Source organism: Belonocnema kinseyi, chromosome 9 (assembly GCF_010883055.1).
Source record: "Belonocnema kinseyi isolate 2016_QV_RU_SX_M_011 chromosome 9, B_treatae_v1, whole genome shotgun sequence".
Lineage (NCBI taxonomy): Eukaryota > Metazoa > Arthropoda > Insecta > Hymenoptera > Cynipidae > Belonocnema > Belonocnema kinseyi.
In genome coordinates this window covers 109,033,179-109,047,484 of record NC_046665.1, presented here as the reverse complement: position 1 = coordinate 109,047,484, position 14,306 = coordinate 109,033,179, and positions in this window count along the sequence as shown.

Below are 14,306 nucleotides of genomic sequence, written 5' to 3'. Positions count from 1 at the left end.
GAGAGCTTTCTGACTTTGACGAGGACAATGTCAACTCGTCGTCAGACACACTGCGGCATCATTCTCACATCTTAGCGCTCCCCTGCAAGACAGCGCGCCTTCTCTGGTTTCGTTACTACGAAGAGTTGGACCGACGAATCAATCTACACATCCCATTTTCAGGGCAGTTGTCATCGTGGCCAACGTCTTCGTAGCAGCAGTTTTTTGATAGTACTGCTATTGAGTAGCAATATAAGTTCTAAAGTTTAGATAGTTTAATTCAACTATCCAAAATGCAGAGAGTATCTAATGATTGCAAAGTTCAAGTTCATCACGCTAGCAAATATCTAGTATCCAACATCTCACTATCGAAGTTGCGAAGTATTAGCGAAAATTCTACAAACTCAATTGATTAACCCATTAAAACTCTAAGGCACTTCTTAAAAGAAGCTAAAAATATTATAATGGAGTTTATGAATATTGCTATATATTGAAATTTTTGTAACAAAAATATCAAAACATGGTTTTCGATGTATTTTTTCCCGTAGAATTCGATTCTGAAGTCAAAAAAATAAAATTTTTTTATATTTTTTTTATTTAAAAAAAAAACCATGAAAAAACCGTAAAAAATGAGGTTTTTCGATCAAAACCCCATAAAAAAGTAGCTGGACCCTACTTTTTTATTGCAAATTCGGATTCAGCGTCGAAAAATACATAAGAATATATAGGTCTGGTCAATTGCACAGACACATTTGTTTTTTTTGTGGGCCTGTGTTATCTTTAATAATTCCATTATAATTCTTAGGAGCAAGTAAGTGTTCCATTGCTGTGGAATGCCAAAAAACTGAAAAAGAATGGAAAAATTTTCATTTCCGCTTACACAGGGTTTTCTGTCCTACGTTCGTGGGTAAAACTAATTCTTATTTTACAATTGCCGTATATCCGGTAAGAAGGCTTGAATGAAAAAGTATTGAACATTTTTATTAATCAAGTGGTAATGTGAGAAATATTGAATACTTCTGGATTCTTTTTTGTCCTTCCGTTTTGAATCTTTACAGCAGTTAAAATTATTTCTGAAATTAAATTGCTTTCTGTACCCAGCTCCGACAATATTTTCCTGAATACCACAAAACAACCAAAAATAGAGAAATATCAATCCCTTTTAATTTAGCGAATTTCGTTAACTTGATATACTGCTTTTTGAATAACAATGAGGTAAAAATCTTTTCAAAATATAGCATCGGTAATTTCACGATGTCAGGATTAATGTCCATATAGAATATTCGTACATGTATTCTTCTATACAATCCTACTAGATTTTGAAAATTTCAGGTTTTTGGAGCGCGTCCTGATGTTTTAAACGAAAAGGGTGTTTTTAATTTGTCGGAGATTACGCCTGGGAGCTGCGATTGGCTTTAAAAAGAATTGGTATCTTATTATTTTCGCCGCCTAATAAGGATTATAAAACGAACCTTGTGGGCACAAAATTTGGCGACGTCTTTACGATATCGTTACGACATTTTTACGACAACTTTACGACATCCTATGTCTATGTCGTTTCGGTGTCTTTGCGATATCGTGAAGACATCGTCAGATCATACGATTCATTTACGATATCGTAAAGATACCTTAACGACATGGTATGTCCATGTCGTTAAGGTTATATGCGCTATTGCTCTCGCTCTCTACACCCCACAACCATATTTAGAAACTGAACTAACGTCATCTATGTCGGGCAGTGAACTATTTCTGTACTCCTCTATCCCTCTTGATTCGCGCGCCATTATTCGTGACAGGTCCGTTTTTTTCTATGGGAGTTAACGTATTGTCTACGCAACCATTTTTACCTAACGAAATTGACCAACTTCAGACCTGTTTACTTCTGGACCCGGCATTACTTTTCTTCCCTAAGAAGAAGCCAAATTGGTTTTTTTTGGTAAGGTCCTCCAATATGCGACGATTTCGAATTTAGCAACTGATATTTTTTTAATTTCTTTCTGACTTTCATTAGCCGTTCTGTTACACAACTGATCCGTTGCCCATATCGTAAACAAAAGTTGAACTTTCAACTTGGTTGTTGTGAAAAATACTGTACGTGACAACGAGAGAGGCAATTTTTCGTCTCTTATAATGCCGCTCGCGCGGCAACCTTTCCCGCTCGTAGAAAATCACTTCCTTTCTCCCCTTGTCAAGCAATCTAACATTAAGTTTTAGATAGGATGGTTGGTGGTGAGCAAGAAATTAAAGTTTAATGACATTGTTTTTCCAGTAGAGATTTGTCATAATTATTTAAAAAAACATCATCCCAGAAACGTTCAACAACAATTTTTCGAAATTTTAAATTGAAATACCAATACGCCTAACCCCTTTCAAAAACGAGTGCAGGGGATTATAGATTTTATTATATTGATCTAGAATATCAGCGATGTCTATCTAAACAACAAGTTCATTTCGCAACACTGATGACGACCCAGGTCGTTGATCAATCTCACTTTCGATAACAACAGGTGAACCTCAGAAAGTCATTATGCAAAGCTTTCCACTCGGGTCCATTAGTATCGAAGGCATTCTTTTTCATGCGTCATTCGATCCACCGACAGACATGATGAAAGAGTTTATGATAGAGTTTCTGAAAGAGTTTGTGTATCTGGACTTCCTGCTTCGGTGGAATAAGGGAGTGGATGACCACATAAAAGCAAAAGTGAGAAGGGCAACTGTGGTTTTGAGGCAAATGTAGGGGCTGGAAAAGCAATAGTTCACGCATGATTTTGGAAGGAAAATTAAATTGTATGAGTCGCTAGTGATTAGTGTCTTATTTAACGAAATGTATATGTAAGAGTGAAAGAAAAGTGAGGAGGTAAATAGAGGTATGTAAAGTGGACACTGGGATTGGCAAGGAATATTCCTAATAATACGGTCAGGACGGAGACAGGGAGAACGAGTGTAGGTATTATATCGGGGAGTCAAGCTTGTAAATATAACCAGATATTTTTGAAAGATGGGGAAAGAAATCTGGTCAGGTAGTATTGTTGGAAAAAGGAAAAAAACAGAGGGTGAGAATATGAAGATTGAAAGGACGAGGTATTTCAAAATGAATGGACTGCAGTTGAATAAAGTCAGAAGGATGCACAAGAAAAGAAGAAAGGTATATGAGATGCTTACGAAAGACGGCATGGAGAGAAAGAAGGCAGCAGTGGAGGAGCGAATATAAGAGTCAAGGTTTGACAAGAACTACCGGTGGATTATACCAAGATAGAGAGCACAATACTTGTTTAAAGAAGGAGAGAAAGAAAGTCAGGGTCAAAAAAATCCTTTTTTTTCTTGTTTTTCACGTGAATGCGGAAGGTGGCTTGTATGGACCTGGCATAGCTGACTAGGCGTAAGTACTTTCATTTTCTGAAAAATTGTTTAAACAAATGGTTGTTGTAAATCTGATGTCGATTTTCGTGATTTCTGACCGCTTTAACTATGAAAATCATATGCATCTAGATAAAGTCATTTTGCAATGGTTTTCAATAAATAAATTGTTAAAATAATTTTTCATTGCACAAATAGTAACAGATTTAAAATCAGTGATATCTAAAAATATGGAAAGCATATGCATCATTTAAAATTGTAATTTGTTTGAGAAAATTGTTTATAAAAATTATTTAAACAAATGAATTTTGCAAATTTGATGGCGGATTTCGAAACAGCGACCCAGAAAACATACGAAATGATGAATAAGTGTAATTATAGCGCAAAAGTTCAACATAATTTGTTGCGCTTTTTATGAAAAACTTTGAACGCGTTTTTCTCAAATCCACGTTTTCCGTGTTGGTGGAAGTCCCACAATGCGCAAAAATTGAGCAATTGCTATGAAACTTTTTTAATATGTTCTCAGAAGGTGTCCACACAAAGGAGAATACAGCCATAAAAAAATATTCAAAATTATTTGCTTAAAAAAATAATTAGTAGCAAAAAGTCCTAGTCTACTTTGTGCGCTATAGTGTATAGATTAAGAAAACATTTCGATTCTTGTTCAAGAGTTTTTCTACGGCAGACAGATCTTCCACCAGCGGGAAAAGTCGCCCCCGACCACCCGCAATTGACTGGTGCCCCCCTCCCTCCTTTTTATGTAACAACCCAAAAAATTTTGTAGTACTGCAATAAACATGGACAAACAATTGTGGAATATTTCAGCCTCCTATCTTCTATTCTTTCCTACAAAAATATTCTCAAAAAAACAGCCGGATTTCGGCCCAACAAAGTATAAACCCCCCTTAATGCATGAATGGGCAGACGAAAAGGCAGTAGCACGGGTGAAGGAAGTGTTGGGTAAGTGATGAGGTCAAGTAAATAATTTTATTAAGGCAAACCGGGAAAGTAGGAACATGCGTCCATTCATTTTCTCCTGCAACCTCTTGCGTTTTAATGGATTCTCATGTCTCTTTTTATTAGGGTCTTATTCACAAATTCTAACCATTCTTTCAACATTCTGTTTGTGGGCATGTTCTTATTTACTGTTCTCTAATTTTCTCAATACACTTGTTTCGTTATTCGTAAAACAATTTTATTTTCTACAAAATATTATAGGAAATAAAATGAATTTCCGTATAATTTTGTGTATCACTAAATATAATTTTTATAATTTTTCATTAAGTGTCTTAAGGGGGGTTCCTACTTTGTTGGCCCGAAATCTGGCTGTTTTTTTAAAAATATTTTTTGAGGAAAGTATAAAAGATAGAAGGCTAAAATTTGCCACAATTGTTTGTCCATATTTATTGTAGCACTACAAAATTTGTTTGGCCGTTACATAAAAAGGGGGAGGGGGGACCCATCAATGGCGGGTGATCTGTCCGCCGTAGAAAAATCTTAAAGAAAAAATTAAAATATTTTCTTAATCTATACACTATAGCGCAAAAAGTAGACTAGAATGAGGAAAAAAAAATGAATAATGAGGAAATTATAAGATTTTGAAAAAGATGGATTTTTCACTTTTTTTCTACTAATTATTTTTTTAAACAAACAATTTTAAATATTTTTTTATGATTGTAGTCTACTTTATGCAGACACTTTCTGAGAATATGTCAAGAAAGTATCATAGCGATTGCTAAATTTTTGCGCCTTGTGGGACTTCCACCAACACGGAAAACGTTTTGAGAAAAAGGCGTTCAAAGCTTTCATAAAAACGCAAAAAATTATTTTGAACTTTTGCGATATAATTATACTTATTCATCATTTCGCATGTTTTTAGGGTCGATGATTTTAAATCTGCCATCAAATTTGCAAAATTCATTTGTTTAAACAATTTTTATAAACAATTTTTTAAAACAAATTACAATTTTTTAATGATGCATATTCTTTCCATAGCTTAATATATCACTGATTTCAAATATGGTACTATTTTTGCAATAAAGAATTATCTAAACAATTTCTTTTATAAAAATTATTGCAAAATCACTTTTTTTCAAGATTAATATGGCTTTCATAGTTCAAGCGGTCAGAAATCACTAATTTGACATCAGATTTACAAAAATCATTTGTTTAAATAAAGTTCAGAAAATGAGAGTACTTACGCCTATTCAGCTATTCCAGGTCCATACAAGCCACTTTTCTCATTCACGTGAAAATCAAGTCTAAAATTGGAATCGGTTTCGCTGTAGCAGAGCACCCGGCCGCTGCAGCCCAGCGCGTTTGACATCGCTCAATTTAACAGCCCATAACTTTCAAAATTTTTGATATTCGGTTCGAAATTTTCCAGGTATATTTTTGAAACATATATCTATCCGGAAATGCAACAAGAAAAAAAAAGATTTTTTTGGTCCAACAAAGTAGGAACCCCCCTTAAGCTGCAACTGTTACAATTATCCAAGAAATTTAACATTTACATAAAGGTTAGTTTACCCTTTTATTTACATTAAATGTTGAAAAATAATATTTTGTTGGGTCAAAATCAGTTCACTCTAAATAAAGTTTATACGCCTCTTAAATTATTAATTTCACTGAAAATTAAAATTCGAAAGAAATCATTTAAAATATTTGTAAAGTTATTTTACCCTCTAAATATGAATTTGGGCACGTTTAAAAAAAACGCGTAGTTTATTTTTTAGTGCTCTGAAACATACTCTTTATCGAATCAAATCGGAAACCACCACTTGGGTAGCCTTCATAGTGACTTGGAACAGGGAATTTATAAATTAATTACGATGCTCACTTGAAATAGAGGATTTTCTAAAAGCATTACCATTCTAGCTTGCAACATTGAGTTTTCTAAAATATAGGTAATACTGAGTCGGGACAGGTAATAAATAAAAGAAATTTAAACAAAAATTCACATCAAGGATTACAATTATCCGGACTTGGAGCAACGGACATTTCAAAAAAGTTTAATTCTGATTGAGAAGACTGAAATTTAAAAAAATTTCTTTTTGAATACAAAATTATAATTCAATTTCAAACTTCTCTGTTCTAAAACCGAAATCTTTCAAATTTTTTTGGACGTTCAGAAATCTGTAAAAGTCGTTTGAAATCATTCGAATCTTTTTAACAGTTAACCAGGAGATAACATTGAGATAGGACCAGGAATTTAAAAAAATCATTCTGTAGACACCACATACATTAAAAAAAATTTTATTTTCAAGTTGTTTTAATTTTAGGCATAAAACATTACATAATTTGTGATATCAGTTTTAAAAAATCTAGCATTTACATTTTTTTTAATTCAACTTAATGAAATGTAAATATGTGAGGAAACAAATTTGACGAATATTATCTATAAAATAAAGACCATGCAATACACTGTGTAATCTGTGAAAGAACCAGAATATTCATTTGTTGAATTATTATTAATTAAATCATTCAATAATACATTCATTTTCTTTTCATCTTATTGGAAAGGATGAAAATTGTCTATTCTGTTGTTTTATACCTAGCAGTCATACTCAATTCTATTGGTAAATATAATCAAAAAATATACCTAGACTTTAGATTATAACATGGTTTTGGTACAGACTTTGGCTGGAATAGAAACTCATCGAAACGCTATTATTAGGGCATTAGAGTAATATTGCGTAACGTTACGCAGTTGAAGCTAAGCCGTTTGTGTGCTGCACATAATCGCTATGCTACTTTTTTGTCTAGAGTCAATGACCGCAAACAATCGAAAGACCCGGTTTCGATAATTTTAGGTTTATTCTTTATGCTATAGGCAAATAAGAATTTCTGCGCTTTGACCCTCATTCCATCCCCATTGTTTTTTTCTACTTCTTTGATTTTGTCTGAAATAAGTACGACTTTGATCTGAATTTATTCCATGTAAAGCAGATTTGCTATCCTTAAAAAGTGGAATTTAGTAAGTGCCCTTGCTGATACGAGATTTGTACCATATGCGTGCCGGCACATATGGTATAATGCTATTACGTATCTCATACCTTGCACTCGAGTTTGTACCTGAAATTGCATATAATTTCTATAAATGTATATTATTACAATTCAAAACATGCATTGGTATTAAAACTGAAATAATTTCATTTTCTTGTTGAAAAAAGGGCATTCAAAAAATTGTTATTAAACATTTTGTTGCAACTTTTGTCGGTTTTTCATAAACTGAAATAATTAAATTAAAATTATTTCTTGAAAAAAAAGATCCTACTCCATCTTCACTCCATTGGGAATCGAACCACAAAACTTCTGATTTCCGGTCAGGTGCTTTTGTTTTGTGGTTCGATTCTCAACGTCGTGAAGATGGAGTAGGAACTTTTTTTAAAACAATAATTTTAATTTTAATACATTATTTTCCATCTAGTCTTATTAAGACATTAAGCATTTTCTGTTATTGAAGATTCTTAACTTGATCGATATTGTGTAGATTATCTGCCTACATAGTTTGGAGGGTTGATCTACTGTCGGTAAGGTAAAATTTTTGATGATGTAGCAGATAAATTAAAAAATTTAAAAATAATTACTTGTACCATTAACACCTAGCTAAAAATTAGCGTTATGTTCTTGAATCAAGAGTTCTTATTCTGATCCCTTTAATAGCTTAATTGGAAAAGCACCTGACCGGAAATCAGAAGTTTTGTCGTTCGATTCCCAATGGAGTGAAGATGGAGTAGGATCTTTTTTTAAAGAAATAATTTTAATTTTAAAATATTATTTTCCATCCAGTCTTATTAAGACGTTAAGCATTTTCTGTTATTGAAGATTCTTAACTTGATCGATATTGTGTAGATCTTCTGCCTTCATGGTTTGGAGGGTTGATTTACTGTCGGTAAGGTACAATCTCTGATGATATAGCAGATAAATTGAAATTTTTTAAAATAAGTGAATTTATTAATACCAATGTTATTTTTGCGATTTCTTAGTGTAAATACGCTCTAAACAGAAGCATTACCATTTTTTGACTTCTAAATTATATCCCTAACCTCAGCGAACCAGAATTTGCCAACAGAATTTTCCACCGCATCGTGTTCTACATCGCAGTTGTGGAGCCCTATTTCAAAATATATTTATACAATTGAGAACCTTTGAAATACTGTGAAGTGGTTCAATCAAAAGTGTAATTTTTTTTATTTTCTTGACTTTTTTTCATATCGTGCGTTATTTGCTTCAAATGTTCATTTTCGTGTATTTTTTGTAATTTCGTAAATGCTATAAGTCTGGTCATTTTTGTATTTGAAAAAAAGAAAGTCATTAGGATAAATGTTTTCGTAATATTGAATGCTATGAATATTCGTACAGAGAATTTTTGAATTTTGAAAAAAGGTCGTCTTAAAAATATTCAAAATGCGCTAACTTTTTGAAATTTTATCCAAAATGGCTAGCTAACGAATTTGACCTTTAGTTTACGACACTTAAAGAGTGCACCGAAGGCCAATCTAATAGATAAATTTCTTCCAAAGCTATTGTTCACACAGACAGACATACATACAGACAAACAGAAACATTAGTAAAAACCTGTTTTTCAGATTCAGGGGGTCTCAAAACGTTAACATATGATAAAAACTGCGAGGAGGGGGGGGGGGGTCAAATTTTACACAAATCGAATACCATCTCTGATGAGAATGGCAAAATGAACTAATTTGTTATAAATAATTTTTGATAGTTCTGTTTTTTGGTTTTAATCGTAAAAAATAGCATTTGAAACATAAAAAATTTAATTGGTTGAAACCACACACACAAAACGAAAAATAAATGAGAAGACAAAATTTGTGAGGAGAATGTGCCCACGGAGCGGGTAGAAATTTTTCTACCGTTAATGTTCTTTTTTACGATTAATGCGAAAACTACGCATCTAATCAAAAAGTGACTAATAACAAATTTTATATATCTAAATATGTTTATATTCAGTAAAATTGGTGTATTCCTTCACTGCGAAAAAAATGACTAAAATTGTTTTTTGTGTGCATTTTTCAAAAACTAGCTAACAGTTATAATTTAGTTATTACCTGTAATTAAAATTATATCCATAAGACATTCCGAATCCCGATTGCGTCACTTTATGCAATTTTGAAGGGAAGAATTTTAGTTTGATTCTTTAAACAAATTATGCTCTAATCATTGTATTAAAAAGTAGTGATTTATAAAAATTTCTGTTGATATGAAAATTGAAACCCCAGAAATCGTACTGAGGTCTCAAATTTGTAAAAACTACATTTTTAAAACTGACACTGTGTTTTGTTTTGGACGTAAGTTCGACTATACAGTACGTTAGAGATATAGCTATTTCAAATGAGTGAAACATAAGGCTGATATAAAAGTTACATCACAAATTAAAAATCGCCAAATCTAAATTTTGATAATTCTGAATTTATTTAAATTGTAAGAAAACTATTCATTGTATAATCCTTTGGTACATTTTATTGATATTTAACATTTATGTTTTTAAATTAATAGAAATTTTAATGTCTTTATTAATAAAGGCGGTTTCAATCAATCTTCTTTTATGTGTATTAACTTCTTTAGCTAAACTTTTAATATTATTAATTTCAAAATCAAAATTATGAGTCGATTGCCATGCAATTGATAATTGTTTTGTACTAAAGTTTCTTTCAATTGAATTAAATTTTCCTTCCGGAGTTTGATGTCACTTAATTTAACACACCTGCCTGCTAATCCTTTGATGAACTCTATTTTTAGCAAATAAATTATGTGAATTATAGTTTAAATAATGTCCTGACCATGAAAGTTTCTCGTACCAATTTGTGATTAAGTTTCCATCTGGAATTTTTATAATTAGTAATTCAGGATATGTGACTGTATTTTTTTCTTTTTCTATGGTAAATTTTATTAAGTCTTCTAAGCTGTTAAAAGTATTTAAAAATTCATCTAATTTGTCTCATGGAATTATAGCTAGGATGTCATCTACATATCTTTCATATAGGATTGGAGTAAAACTTAATCTATTAAAATAAATTTGCTACAATTGGAGATATTGGGGAACCCATTGGACATCCTGAAATTTGTCTATAAAATGTATTGTTAAGCGAAAATATTATATAATTTAAGACAGTTCGAGTAGTGATTAGAAATTCGTTTCTAGTCATTTTTGTTAAGGTTTTGTATCTGTTTAATTTTTCCTTAATGCAGTCTAATGCAATGTCCAATGGAATGCCATCGAATGTTGAAACCATTTTCTAATCGCTATTCGAACTGTCTTAAATAACACAATGTTTTTGTTTAACAATAAATTTTATAGACAAATTTCAGGATGTCCAACGATTCTCTAATATGAGGTGAACGCGGTTACTATTGTTGATCCGGATATGAAATATGAGCCAATACGATTCGTTTTATTTTTAGACCTCATAAACTGAGATGAGATTAACTAGTCAACTTAAGAATTGTTTATATAGGGTGCAATGTACGCTGCTCTAATAGGAAGCTACAAAGGACTTCTAAGTCAGATGCAATTCAATTTTGGTTTATTGGAGTCGAAAAAAGAAATGTCAAACTTGAATTCCAGACATTTTGAAAGGTTCTAGGGCTTGGGGTTTACTGACTATGGTTACACAAAAATTGCCACTAACTTCTTTTTGTGAGGTTTAAACTCCTTTTTGCTCAAAAACTACGTGATTGTCAACTTTCGAATCCAGATGAGTGTTCAGCTTGCGAAAATCTATCGAAGACACATAGTCATTTCCTATTAGCAGACCAAAAGTGATTATCTTCTAACTTGTGGCAAAAGAGACATGTTTTCTAAAATTTCTTTGAGATTGCCGGGAGTGCCAAGATTTCCAAGGAAGTCTCGAGGAAAAACACACTCGGCTATGAAGTCCCTCGAGTATGAAGCAGGTTTTCGAACGGCCGATTTTCTTTTTTGGCCAAAAGATGCCAGGAGAGAATTCACAAGAAAAATTTAACGTCTCTTTCTTATTGCAGAGTCGAGCTTTCAGTACGAGCGTTCATCTGATGGCGACTCTCCTCCTGGTGCTCCTCGTGACAGACCTTCTCTCGATTTGTCCCTTTCTATTGGCATATCTCATTCTCCGGGTTCTCCGGTTAGGCCCTCTCCACATGCTGAATCTTCTCTTCGTGTTAGATCCAGGTCTCCAACTACTTGTTATCGTTGGCGCATTACTGGACTCCCACCTGAAGAGCTTAGATTTTATCGGCTTATTCCCCACAAGAACCCGAACCGGAAATTCCAAATTCGAAGATACACTTTTCCTCGCAATGTACCAATTCACGTAAAAGAGAGGTATCAGATTCTTACGTCCGTACCAAACGAAGAACAATCTGTATTATCAACGTACCATGGTGAAGTCTTTGCAATATTATGGCGAAATAACACATGTCTTCGCGGATTGTATATAAAAGAAAGCAATGTTACAAAACGGATAAAAATGAACATGTACAATGGCAGAGTTCAAGAGATGAGCACAGAAGAAATCGAGGAATTTCCAGTAGGCAAACAAAACCCAATCTCAGCGAATTTTAGAATAATAATAGAAGAATTTCGCCGACCACTTTAGACGGAAAGTAGCTGAGAATTGAGGAGCCGCTTTCTATAATATTTAAAAGGCCTCTGGAGACTTTTCAAACCAGATTTTCATTTTAATTTAAAAATTTGATCAGGTTTGCCACAAAACTTCATTTTAATAATTTCTAGCCTTTACCCTGAGTTTCTCCTGAACATTCTTTCGTATTTTCGTGAAACTAATAATTAAGGGCCATCATATTAATCTTGTAAGATTTTTCATGTAGCATCTTCTGTAAACGGAATAAAGCAATTTCACATTAAAAATTCGAATTGAGTTAATTTAAAAAATATAGTTAACATTTTAACAAAAAGGTGAATTCTCAAAAACGGCAAAATAGTTTAAATTTGAACAACAAAAAATCTGCTCACTGCTGGGGCAAATTCACATCGCGCACGATAATGTGTTTACCTTGTGATACGCGTTACGTCTTTGTTTTTTCCCCATATTTGTAGCAAGACATCTCCAAATTCAAGGTCAAAGCATCGACAAGAGTAATGTATTTATGTTGAATTCTATTTATTTAAAGCTCCTTTGCTCTTAGATTTTGTCAAATATTCTTATTTTGCAATTTAAAAAAGCGCCTTATAGCGTAAGATGGTTCTAAGTAAATTTGTATATTTAATTTAGGCAAAGAATTTTGTTACATGAAATGTTATTACAGCTAGTGTCAAATTTGTAGATCCCTTTTGGCGAACAATTTTGGTCTACTAACTTTTTTGGTACCTTCTGTCGTGTTTCAAAAAATTAAATTTGTTATTTCGAATGTGATTTGTGGAATAGTGTGTAGTTATCTTGACCTTCAGAAGTTATTCTCATACCTATTTCGAAATCCTAGGCTTCTTTCAAAAACGAGAAGCCTTTTAAATAATTATTTTTAACAAGGTAAGTTTCTTCCTTTTAGGACGTAACAACAGCATAAAAAAATGAAAAACCCAAAATTCCGCGGTCACACTAGGCAAAATACGGAAAAAGATGTGTCGACAAAATTTGTGCACTTGGAAGAGATAAACAAATTTGTTATAAAAAATCTTTGTTGACAGGATGCATAGTCTTTGGTTTAATTGCGAAAAGTAACATTAACAATTTTTTAATTTAATATGTGGAAGAACGACATTTGATATAATAGTGTTGAAAATAATGTAGTTGCAATCTAGTTGAAAGCCAGAGATACTTGATGAGATTGTGTTCCCTAAAACTAAAAGAGTTTTAACAAATGAAAATTAACAGGTACCATATTTTGTAGAAAATTCGTGTTTTACATGATAAAAATTATTTTTTTACTAAAAATATCACTAAGATATCGTTAAGTTAGCCCATCTTTCTAGTTTCTAATAAATACACTCGAACTCCAAAGATAGGAGCTCCAATGGTACGAGCGTCCCGACTTCAAAGGAGCGACTGTAATTTCACCCCCTCAGCCCCTGCCCTATTAGCGAGTCACGCGCTACCACTAATTTTTGAAAAAAATTAAATATGTCGAACCTGAAATTTCTTCAGCATCAATGAAAGAAACATACTGTAATTTTGTTTTTTCAAAAAAATGTTCGCAAAAAATCATGGTGCTATTACGGCAAAACCATATTTTTGTATAAATAATCTAATATAATCATTTTATATGCAGGTAAATATTATATTTATTGAGGTGCATATTTTTTTGCATATATAGGCATAAAGCTCGCCTTGCCCCCCACCCCCATTAGTCTAAAAAATTATATCCTGAATTCTTTACTAGTTATTCGTTAAAAAAACAGGATACTATTGACAAATTTCCCCCCCGCATTAACGACCCCCTCTCTTTTTATAGGGTGGGGGTACGTATATAAAATTATTCCATCAGCTTATTCCTACGAACATATCGTTTTGCCGTAATAGAACCATAATTTTTGCCGTTAGAAGGCATTTACATATTCAGCTTTTTCAAAAATGTGTGCATAGGACTCAATCCGAAAAAAAATGTTGTTTGGCCATTTTTGAAAAATACTAATTAAGCAAAAACAATTTTTTTATTAAAAATTTTTTTGTTATTATTCACTATAGCAAAAACTGTACATCAACAAAATTTTCTATAATTTTCGAAGCAATAGGGAATTTTTTTGAAATTTTCAAAAATTTGAATTTTCAAATAAAAAAAATAATAGAAAATATTAACCGATTTCAAAATTTTTATTTCGGTTTTTTTTTCTAATTTTATTTTATATTTTTATGGAGACACCACAGAAATTTTGTTCAAATCCACACAAAAATAAATAAAATTTCTTGTTGTTAAAAAATAATGATATTTAGAGGTGCGGAAAGTCCCATGAAGTTTAACACGTATTTGCCATAAGAAAAAAAGACGTTTTTGATAATCTTGTTCAGAATCCT